Source organism: Mustelus asterias, chromosome 1 (genome assembly GCF_964213995.1).
Source record: "Mustelus asterias chromosome 1, sMusAst1.hap1.1, whole genome shotgun sequence".
In the NCBI taxonomy this organism is placed as follows: Eukaryota; Metazoa; Chordata; class Chondrichthyes; order Carcharhiniformes; family Triakidae; genus Mustelus; species Mustelus asterias.
Window position 1 is genome coordinate 157,396,819 of NC_135801.1, and position 11,173 is coordinate 157,407,991.

Here is an 11,173-nt window from a genome sequence, read left to right on the forward strand (position 1 = left end):
TATCGTAGAGAGGGGGGATATGCCAGGCCATGAGGTTACAGATTGTGGTTGTCTACAATTCTGCTGCTGATGGCCCACAGCACCTCATGGATGGCCAGCTTTGAGTTGGGAGATCTGTTTGAAATCTGTCCCATCTAGCACAGTGGTCATGCCAATCACAAAGTTGGAGGGCTTCCTCAAGATTCCTTTCCATAAGGGCTGTGCAGTGATCACTCTTATCAATACCGTGATGGACAGGTGCATTTGCAACAGGTAGATTGGCGAGAATGAATTCAAGTAGGTTTTTCCCTCTTGCTGGTTCCCTCAGCACCTGCTACCAACCCACTCCAGAAACTATTTCCTTTTGGACTTGGTCAGCTTGGTCTGTAATGGTGCTACTGAGCTACTCTTGGTATTGTCATTGAAATACCCCTTCCAAGGAACATTCAGTGCCCTTGCCCTCAGTTCTTCTTCAATTGACGTTCAATATGGAAGAGTTTTGATTTATCAGTTGAGATTGGGACAGTATCTACTAATCAGCAGAGAATTCCATGCCCATTTTTGACCTGATGTAGGAGAGTTCACAGGGTTTAGAGTCAATGTTGAGGGCGCCCAGTGAAACCCCTCCTGCCACTTTTAACTGTTTCTAGTTTTCTGGCCCTGCCCCCTTTTCACCATGGACATTAAATCTCTCAACCCCTCCATCCTCCCATCAACATGATCTGGGGACTGTTTGTTCCTTCCTTGAAACTAGGACCAATCTCCATCTTCCTGTGTCTGGCTGAGCTTGATTTCAGATGGAATAGCCCTTCCTTTAACTCCACTCACTTCCGGGTCCCCAGAACATTAGCTAAAATTTCTGGATTAATAGTCTAGTGATAATACCACTAGGGCATCGCCTCCCCCCATCTCTTTAGAATCTATAGATTTTTATCAACTATACCTGTTAACATAGGGGAGTATTCAAAGAATCATAGAATAGTTATAGCACAGAAGGAATTCATTTGGCATGTCATATCCATGTCAGCTCTCAACAAATCCAGCCCCATCAGTCCTGCGAGGTCCACCTTACTAATGTCTGGGGGCTTGTACTAAAATTGGGAGAGCTGTCTCCCAGAACAAAGAACAGTACAGCACAGGAAACAGGCCCTTCGGCCCTCCAAGCCTGTGCTGCTCCTTGGTCCAACTAGACCATTCGTTTGTATCCCTCCATTCCCAGACTGCTCATGTGACTATCCAGGTAAGTCTTAAACAACGCCAGCATGCGATGCCAGCGTGGTCATACTCACCGAATCATATCTTACAGAAAATGTCCATCACAATCCCTTCATAGTGGGGGTTACATGTAGTGTGACATGAACCCAAGATGCCGGTTGAGGCCGTCCTCATGCATGCAGAACTTGGCTATCAGTTTCTGCTCGGCAATTCTGCGTCGTCATGTGTCTGATGAAGGAGCAGCGCTCCGAAAGCTTGTGATTCCATGTGAACCTGTTGGAATTTAACCTGGCGTCGAGAGACTTTTTACTGTGCCCACTCCAGTCCAACACCAGCATCTCCACACCATTACTTAACAACATCATGGGAGAGCCATCAGCACAAAGCCTAGTAATGATTTAAAGCATATGTCTGGCACCATCTTCTTAGGGCCACTCGGGATGGGCAATGAAAATGTAGCCTTGCTATTTTGTATCACCCAGATCCCAAGAACAAAAGAAGTTAGCACATCAAGACACCCTCCCCAGGAGGACAATATTGCATTTCATGTATAAAGATAGCAATTATGCTCAATGATTTATGTAATACATAGACACCAATCTATGATGCTGCTGAATTTGACATGACCAATCAAGTATTTTTTTATTTTAACAAGGCTTAGACTAATCATTAGTACGGTCTCCGAAACCCAATATTTTTCTTTGTTTTTAGTTGCCGGGGACCACAAATAATCTACATCAGTCTGCATGTCTGATTCTGTGATCCGTTCTTGACCTTGTGGCATTGATTGACACTGCCAATCACTAGTTAATATCAATATCAAACAAAATGAGTGCAGGATTGATCAGGACAAGGCACTGTGAAATCCCCCCCCCCCATAATAACAAATGTGTCTAAATATCTTAAATGATCAGATTTGATTAAGTTTCTAGTGAATTTATTATTTTAATTAGATGTCAAAATTCAAGCAGATTTCCAGGAATTTTATTCATTCGAGAGACATGGCCGTTACTAGCTGGCCAGCATTTATTGCCCATCCCTAGTTACCCAAGGCAGTTGAGGGTTAACCACATTGCTGTGGCTCTGGAGTCACATGTAGGCCAGACCAGATAAGGACGGTAGATTTCCTTCCTTAAAGGACAATAATGTTTAGTAGGATGTTTCCATTTTCAAAAACACAATTATTTTCCATGTTCTTGTGTTCCACATACAAGAAATATTTCTGCTTGTGAAGTATTGATATTGAGATTCTCCACTGGGAGACTGATGTGTCTACTCTAGTCAGAAACAAGACTGTACTTTAGGAAATCCCTCATATCAAGCAACCTAGATAAACTACAAAGTGTTTGATGTTTTCTAATGTTTCTTAGACCTCTGGACACAGAAATGTAATAAAAAGGAATAATGTTAAGCTTCTTTGATATCAAAAATAAATGCAGCATCTCTTATGGTTATAGGCCAGCAGGTCCAATTCTGATCCTTGGGTTAACAAATCTCTACTGGGCAGCAGTTGGGGCAATACTATTGACCTCAGTGCCCAAGACAAAGGTACAGAGGAAGAAAAAACAGCTGCAGTATTGATGGATATCCAGCAATCCTTGATGGAAGGTCCACAAGTGAGAGCTCAGTTATGATGGCTTTCAATATTGAAAAGCCTCTGAACAATCACTGTCCAGACTCTCAGGAACCAACAGGTTGCCATTGCTTGTGGATTTCAGTATGGATTGTTAACTTTAATAGAGGTGGAGACAGAATTATTGATAATGTTCTGAATATAATCCCACTTGATCAATTTAATTCCAACTATTACAGAAACTATTTTGAAAATGTTACAAATATCGTTATGTGTACTAATTAATTAGTTTAGGAAATCTGTAATAATACTTTTAAGCTTATGCAAGATTATATTTTAAAATTGGAATGCAAAAGGCCAAACATTTTGCTCTTTTGTCTGGAAATGGAATAGCTGCTTTGTATTGGAGTACTGTGCTCAGTTCTGGTCGCCTCATTACAGGAAGGATGTGGAAAAGATTGAAAGGGTGCAGAGGAGATTTGCAAGGATGTTGCCTGGATTGAGTGGCATGCCTCATGAGGATCGGCTGAGGGAGCTCGGTCTTTTCCCCTTGGAGAGACGTAGAATGAGAGGAGACCTAATAGAGGTATACAAGATGTTGAGAGGCATAGATCGGGTGGACTCTCAAAGGCTTTTTCCCAGGGTGGAGATGGCTGCTACGAGAGGACACAGATTTAAGGTGCTGGGGGGTAGGTACAGGGGAAATGTTAGGGGGAAGTTTTTCACACAGAGGCTGGTGGGCGAGTGGAATCGGCTGCCATCAGTGGTGGTGGAGGCAAACTCAATAGGGTCTTTTAAGAGACTCCTGGATGAGTACATGGGACTTAATAGGATGGAGGGTTATAGGTAGGCCTAAAAGGTAGGGATATGTTCGGCACAACTTGTGGGGCTGAAGGGCCTGTCTTGTGCTGTAGTTTTTCTATGTTTCTATGTATTTGTTGTGCGATGGATTGTTCAAATTACTGGGTCTACATGATCCACATCAGTCACATTGTTAATCAGAACATCATGAGTATTTTGTATAATAATACAGATAAAAATATATAGAAACAGTTAAAAATCCATAAATCTTTTATTTAAACAAAATTAACTTTACATTATTTTCCCTGAACACAGCAATGAAAAATCCATAAACATTTATTAACGCAAAAACTAGCACATTACACCATTATTTTCCATATGCTGTATCAGAATGTTTACAGTAACATGCTATCTTAAAAAGATCTAGAATTTGTGCCAATAACAAGTCTGACTTCAATCTTGTTCATCATCTCAGTAGACTGACACAATTTTTGGGTCAGACACTTTTCAGACGTGCTTGGAGCAAAGGATTGGGCTTTGGGACACCCGTTTTATGCCAGTAAAAGTTGACAAAATGAAGTTTAATTTCTATCCCATTATCCCTAGATTTTGGATAAACATTATATTATATAACCAAATACAGTAAGTCTTCCCAGTCGCACAATCTGTATTCTAAGGAATTGGAATTATATGTACATTTAGAATACACTCAGAATTGTGCTTTTCTCTACATCTTACATTACTAAAAAAGTATTTGCTTTTAAGGCATTTAACTGCTAGTCTTTGACCTGTATTCTCTTTCCAACAGTGGGCAAAAAATAAAATGCAATTCTCAACAATAAAAACAAAGCAAGTTGTGTTTCATTGGTCACTGCTATGAAAATAAACTAGCCTATTGCCGACTACTGACTTTAGCAAACAGTACATTTCTGCTGTCATTTTACATTCTTTGTATGCTTGTTAAAGCTGTTGTTTCAAAGAAGCAAATCTACATGATCACACACAATATTAGAGTTTAAAATTGGGATCGCAGAATTCTGTACCTATGCAAGTCTTTGAAGTTAAAAAAACACAATGCTCCTATAAAAAATTAAAACAAAAAGCACACACAGTTACAATGTCTGATCCAGGGACTTTAAAGCCAAACAGGGAACTAAAGGTAACTTGATTATAATCAGAAACAAACCCAATAAAACAGATTATGCTTTAAAAACATCAAACACAGTCGCAGCTATTTAACATCAATTCACTGGTTTATGTAAAGCTCCAAAGATGACATAATCCATCATTAAAATTTACCTAATACATATCAGTGCTGTTTTAATGGACCGGTGGAAGACTATGATACTGAATCATACAGAGTAAGTGCCTGGCTCATGAATGAATTTATAGTACGCTTAAAGGGGAAGAGGGTACTTAAAATTTCCAAACTGGAACAGCCTCTTACCTTCCTCCACGGTGTTAGTGGCAAAGTCTAATAGACTCACGAGAAGCCATCTAAAAATGTATTTCTCCTGGAAATTTAAATTTGCTACGAATTTACAAATTAGCTTCGAATTAAAAATGTCACATCCTATTCTCCCTGCCTCTTCAGAAGGCATGGACACTTGCTGGAGTGTAGTTCCAAAGGCTAGCAGTCTTCAGGTATTCATCCAGCAAGAGCAAGTTGACTTTTCATGGAGGGCATTACAGCTGAACCACATCTTCCACCTAGGCACCACACTCCATAAGCAAACATTGTAGCACCAGTCATTTAATCAGAAGTGGAAAATACGGCTTTTCCTTTTCTCTCTTTCCCAGTCCCCCAAACAACATGTATTACTGAAGCAATCTGCAGTTTTTCAATTGTTGCCCTGGTTGAAATCAGGCTTCTCAAACCTGGGACCTCCAGCCTATGAGTGCAAAACTGCCTCTAGGTTATTCAAGACACTACAGTGGAAAATTGAAAACTCCTCTCATTGTTCTCTAAAGCATGAACCTAACAAGCTGAACAGGAGAAACATATTTATTTCCTCCCCAAAGTTATGCTATTTATTACCCTCTCCTACAGAATACATACCATTGTGTATCTGAGACAGTGGTAGGAAATATACTTCTACAATAAGAGGTAGCTTAGCCTTTTAGAGTTTTCTGTCCCTGATCTAAGATAATGCATTCACGAATTCAAGAAGGTACAACACTAGAACACACATTTCTGGTACCATATCAAAATTGGTGTACTTAACTATTAGGATTAGATTGCTTAGGTGCACTAAAAGGTTTCTGTATTCTTAAATAAAAGACTAATGCAAATCTTCTAAAGAATTATAATTTTTCATCTATTTACTGTAACAGTGAACTGAATTCATGCTAACAGCAGAGATTATTTTCACAGCTGTTAAGAAGTAGGAAATCATATGTGTGCTGTTTATAGTTGGTTCATTCTCTACCTTGATGGCAAAGATTTCAATAAGATTGTCACTCATGGAGATCTTGTTGATTTGAAACAATATATTGAAAATTTGTGGTTTCATTCAATATCAAAAACAAAAATGTTGGAAAATCCGTCAGCTTCGCTGATTAACTTAAAACTCCGTGGGTGTGATCTTACCTGCCATTCATGCCATGCTCCTGTTGCAGAGAAGTCAGAGAATTTGGGACCAGCCAAATCTCTGTTCACTGCAACAGGATGGGAAAATCCCATCAGCGTGAACGGTAATAAGATTCCGGCCCACAGGTGAGTCTTGAACAATGATACCTGCTGATTCAATCAAATTCAACCCAGCAATAATTTATTAGTGCAGAGCTGATGGCACTAGAAATAGGCGCGGAGCTGCATTAGGTATCCAGGGGAGGCTTTTAATATTATTTAATTATGATTAACGGGCTTGTGAGCGAAGTCTCCGGTCCTACTAGCCTCTCCCATCCCACCAGAGTGGTTCACTCCAGGGGGAATTACATCGGGCATGGGGCAATGCTAAGGAAGCGGGGCAATCAGTGGGGGTGGGGGATGGGTCCCATGCCACTCTGCAGACAGGATCGGTGAGGGGAGGAGGAAGGCCAGCAATCGGGGCGGGCCGGCGATGCAGGGGTCACGGGGCTGGCCAGCAATCGGGAGGCATAAGAACATAAGAAATAGGAGCAGGAGTAGGCCATCTAGCCCTCGAGCCTGCCCCGCCATTCAATAAGATCATGGCTGATCTGATAGTGGTTTAGTTCCACTTACCCGCTCGCTCCCCATAACCCTTAATTCCCTTATTGATCAGAAATCTATCTACCTGTGACTGAAACATATTTAATGAGGAAGCCTCCACTGCTTCAATGGGCAGAGAATTCCAGAGATTCACTACCCTCTGAGAAAAGTTCCTCCTCAACTCTGTCCTAAACTGACTCCCCCTTATTATGAGGCTGTGTCCTCTAGTTCTTGTTTCCTTTCTAAGTGGAAAGGATCTCTCTGCCTCTACCCTGTCGAGCCCCTTCATTATCTTATACGTCTCTATAAGATCTCCCCTCAGCCTTCTAAAACTCCAATGAGTACAAGCCCAATCTACTCAATCTCTCCTCATAAGCTAACTCCCTCATCTCTGGTATCAACTTGGTGAACCTTCTCTGTACTCCCTCCAAGGCCAATACATCCTTCTGCAAAGAAGGGGACCAAAATTGCACACATTGCACACATGAGGCCAGCAATGCAGGGCTACTGCACATGCGTGGATCTTGGTGCTGACAGATCAGCGCATGCGCAGTGGTCCGCTCAGCGCTATGCTGCCAGCCTCCCGGGCAGGAAAATGCCCCACCCCCCGATGTTTAATTATATTCATGCTGGTGACCTCAGCAGTGCACAGAGTGTGGGAGATTCTTCTCTGAACTCCCACTGAGAAAAGGCGTGAATTACTCCAGTTTTCATGCAAATTCAACACTTGGAAATGTTTTGGGAGAATTCTGGCCTACGTGTTTGCCTCCCTAAATCTCTATGACGCTTCTTAAAACATACCTCTTTCATCAAGCTTTTAGTAATCAATCCTAGTAGCTTCCGGAGTGGTTTGGTGTCTAGAATTAACGAAGACATGAATGAGGTTTACAGCAGCAGGTGAGCTGAGACAGGGTGAAGTTGGGTGATGTTATGGAGGTGGAAATGCGTCTTAGTGGTGGCATGAATATGAGTTTCGAAGCACTTCTTGGGACAAAATATGACACTAAATCTGCAAACAGAATGGCTTAATCTTATACTGTTGCTAGGGAGAAGGATGGAATCAGTAGCTAGAGAACAGGGTTGAAGCAAGGACCAAAAACAATGGCTTCACTCTTCCCAGTATTTAATTGATGGACATTTCTGCTCAACCAGTACTGGATGTTGGATAAAATATCTGATCATTTAATGGCAGGGGAGGAGTGGAGGGAGGTAGTGGTGGTGAGGCAGCATTGGGTGTTGTCAGCAAATGTATGAAAACTAACACAGTGCTTTCAGATGATGTCACTGAGGGGCAGGATGTAGATGAGAAACAGGACGATTAGAATTAACAGCATGGTGCAGTTAACTTGTAGTGCACACATGGCTCGTAAGCAGCTATTACGTTGCAACCGTGCAGTGGATTGTATTGGAGAGATAGATTATAACCAGGATAAATCACATCCTTTGCATACTATCTCAGTTCTAATGAGGAAAGATATCCAGAATATTTCTCACCCACTGTTAAAAGAAACTGAACGTGACTAAGAGTAAAAAGATTTAAATTATAGCATTGGTGACAGAATTACAGCAGTCAGCATTCAACAGGATTTTTAAAAAATCAGCATGTTACAAACCAACAGAATCAAATGTTTTTAAATGAAGTTTCTGAAGGGAAAAATAGTTTTGGTGCTTTTTGGTTCAAAAGAAACATATTTCTGATATTCTGACTTATTAAGGTACCACAAACATTCTTGGCAGGTGTGTACACTGATATTTAAATACAGTTATACCAAGCATTGAGAGTAATCCTTAAGATGCTAATGGGCTAAACAGGCATATGACAAACCTTGTTTTCTGAGGTAAAGCCAAAGATATGGGAGAGATTCTCTTTCAATGCTTTTTTGTTTTCTTTACTGGTCTATTGTTTATGCAAGTTTAAGTTTCTGAGAGCATTTAATTGGCCTTTGGCTTGATTCCAAATGCACAGAGGTCATTTTCTTCACAGACCGTGTTAGGGATTGTTGACTTGAATGGAGGTGCTTCTTGAACCTGTGTTATCTTGATCTAGGTTAGATAAATGTATATTTTGGGGAGGAAAGAGGGTTATCGTGACGAGAAGATTTGTAGCTTCACAACAGCAGCTCATTGATTGTGATCCTTCTTGTAATCACCTTGTCCTGTTTAGGTCCTGGGTATACAATACTGAACGATGGACAGCAATCCTAAGTTTATGTTTCCTTTTTTTTGCATTGCAAATGTTTGCTTCCATTCTAACTTCTTGTTTACAATAGGTTTCAGTAGAAAACATTTGCATTGAGAAAAGACAATATTCAAGAGTATGGTTCAAAATATGAGATCTGGTTACATTTTAACTTGATGCTCTTGGTCCTATGTAAAAGATGCAAGCCATTCGTCCCTTCAGCATCTTCTATTTGCAAGATTATCTATATGCTTTATGTTTGGTGCTACTTGGAATGTGCTTTTGTTACTTCTTCTACGGATGCATGCATTGCTGGCAAGGCCAGCATCTGAGGGGAGAGATACAAAAAGGTCCAGAGGGACACTTTTTTCCACAGAGGGTAGTGAGTGTCTGGAACAAGGTGCCAGGGGTAGTAGTAGAGGCGGATACAATCTTGTCTTTTAAAAAGCATTTAGACATGGGTAAGATGGGTATAGAGAGATATGGGCCAAACGTGGGCAATTGGGACTAGCTTAAGGGTTAAAAAAAGGGGTGGCATGGACAAGTTGGGCCGAAGGGCCTGTTTCCATGCAGTAAACCTCTATGACTCCATGTTGCCTGACCCTAACTGCCCTTAAGATGGTGGTGAGCTAGAACTGTTGCAGTTCATGTAGTATAGATACACCCACAGTGCTGATAAGTGTTCCAGTTTTTGACCCAGTGACAGTGAAGAAATGGCGATAGAGTTCCAAGATGAAGTGTGGCTTGGACAAGACCTTGCTGGTGGTTTACAGCTGTTCTGTTTAATTGATGCATTCAAAGAGTCCAGGACCTTACTGCCTATTGTTTCCTTGTCCTCACATTATGATCTAAATTAGCATTCATTGAATCCCTACAGTGGAGGAGAAGGACATTCGGCCCATTAAACTTGCACCAACAATAATCCCACCCAGGCCCTACACCCGCAACCCCACGTATCAACCCTGCTAGTCCCCCTGACACTAAAGGCAATTTTTCATGGCCAATCAACCTAACCCGCACATAATTGGACTGAGGGAGGAAGCCGGAGCACCCGGCGGAAACCCTCACAAGACTCAATGAGAACGTGCAAACTCTACACAGTGAATTGAACCCGGATCCCTGGCACTGAGGTAGCAGCGCTAACCACTGTGCCACCTAATGCTTCAAATGTTTGTCAGTGAACATTGTTGATTTTGAATTTGCTTATCTACAGGACTATATTACTCCAGTATTTGTTTTACCCTCTGTTTTGATTGATCAGTGGAGTGACATTCTAGTTGCTCATAAATAAGTTCCACCTTGGATTCTGCTGTGGTGTAAAGCCATACAGGGGAGGTTGTACTGACAATGTTCATTTCATATGGTTATGAATGGTTGCCTTGAATGGTTTTTATGACAAACACCATAATCATGCTGTAAAACTCCGAACTTTGCAAGCATAATTTTGTAGCACAACTTCAATAATCATTGAAAAATGTCAGGATGGGGGGATGGGGGAGGGGGGCATTATTCAGCCAATTGCATCTGTGACAATCCCCTGTTGCTGCTATCTACTCTAAACCCCTTTCTAGTATCCTCATTTTAAGTTACATAATTCATCCATATTTCGGACTGTGGACTTACGGGCTAACAGTGAAATGTCTGCAGAGCAGGATGGGGAAAAAAAAGAATCGCTATGGTTGCAAAAAGCTGCAGAAACAGAAGTATTACAAGGAACAATAGACAGAGACAAATCTTGATTAACTGAGACCTGGTCAAACATAAGTAAAGGCAAATTACTGCAAATGCTAGAATCTGAAACAAAAACAGAAAATGCTGGAGAAATTCAGCAGGTCTGACAGCATCTATGGAGAGAGAATAGAGACAATGTTGAATCAGGATAACCCTTCATCAGAGCTGGATGAAGGGCCATCCAGACTTGAAACATTGGCTTTATTCTCTCTCCACAGATGCTGGCAGACCTGCACAGTTTCTCCAACATTTTCTGTTTTGATTTCAAACATAAGGATCCTGTTTATGTCTCCCACTGAGTATATTGGGATCAACAAGACAAGATGTTTGATAATTAAAACCTGGTCAAATAGATGAGTCAAGTCTTAATGAAACTACAGAACTTGAGCCAGGTGTGCTTATGTATCATGGTTCAGCACCAGCAGAACCTGGATAAAAGGAGGAGTGTCGGAGACATCAACAGCAATAACCTGCAAGAACAACTGTTATGAAGGAAGAGATATTGGATCCCAACAAGAGGGGG